Source organism: Bison bison, unplaced genomic scaffold (assembly GCF_000754665.1).
Source record: "Bison bison bison isolate TAMUID 2011002044 unplaced genomic scaffold, Bison_UMD1.0 scf7180017846342, whole genome shotgun sequence".
Lineage (NCBI taxonomy): Eukaryota > Metazoa > Chordata > Mammalia > Artiodactyla > Bovidae > Bison > Bison bison.
In genome coordinates this window covers 16,667-17,577 of record NW_011476915.1, presented here as the reverse complement: position 1 = coordinate 17,577, position 911 = coordinate 16,667, and positions in this window count along the sequence as shown.

Genomic DNA, 911 nt, shown 5'->3' with positions numbered 1-911 from the left:
GGATGGCGTGACCACGGGCCCGCTGGGACAGAGGCGGGAGGGAGGCAGGCAGGGCGCGGGTGGCCAGGCAGGAGTGGGGGTTGCCTTGCAGGCCGCGCAGGAACAGGAAGCCAGTGGGCCTTCGGCCGGGGGGCTGCCCGCCCCATCCCCCGTCACGGAGCCTGGAGAAGGGGCTGTGTGACCCCCCCGCCCCTCGCCGGCTGCAGGCTGGAGGCTGACCGAGACAGCCGGCGCCTCGGGAGGCCCTGCCCCAGGATGCGGGCCCCATGCTGCCTTCTCCGAGACCCCGGCTCCCACTTCCCCCCACAGCTGGGAGACAGCAATGCTGCAGACTGCAGGCCTCGCAGCTTGTTCCCCTCTGCTCCCCACACACAGGGCCTGCGGGGGTCTCAGGAGCCCCTGGGCTGGGCCTGCTGGGGCCTCTGCTGGTCAGCCTCGTGGGGGGGGTGTCCTCGTCAGCAGTGGACCTGGACTCCCTTCCCTGTGGGGACAGCCCTGCTGGGAGCACCCTGGGCCGACGCTCGGGGAGAGCCCTTCACGCTGCCCCCCAAGACCCCATCTACTGTGTGACCGCACGAGCCCGCGAAGGGAGGGGCTGGGGGCGGGGGCTGGGGCAGCCACTTTCTCGGCACCTCGGGCAGTGCTGGGTCCTGCCTGGAGTCCGCGGGCCTCTGCCGCTGAGTTACGGCTGCAGCAAGCCTGGCCCGTGGCCCCCGGGATGCATCCCAGACCCCCCAGCAGCTCCAGGTGAGGCCCGCCCGCCAGGCAAGGCTGCCAGGATGGAGCGGAAACCCATCTGGCGGCAGCCCCTCCGCCAGCGTCTGGTTTTCCTCTCCCAGGGCCAGGGTCCCCCAGGGGCTGCCCCACGCTGTCCTCACCCCACGCACGTGGCGGGAGTCGCCCGCTGCAGG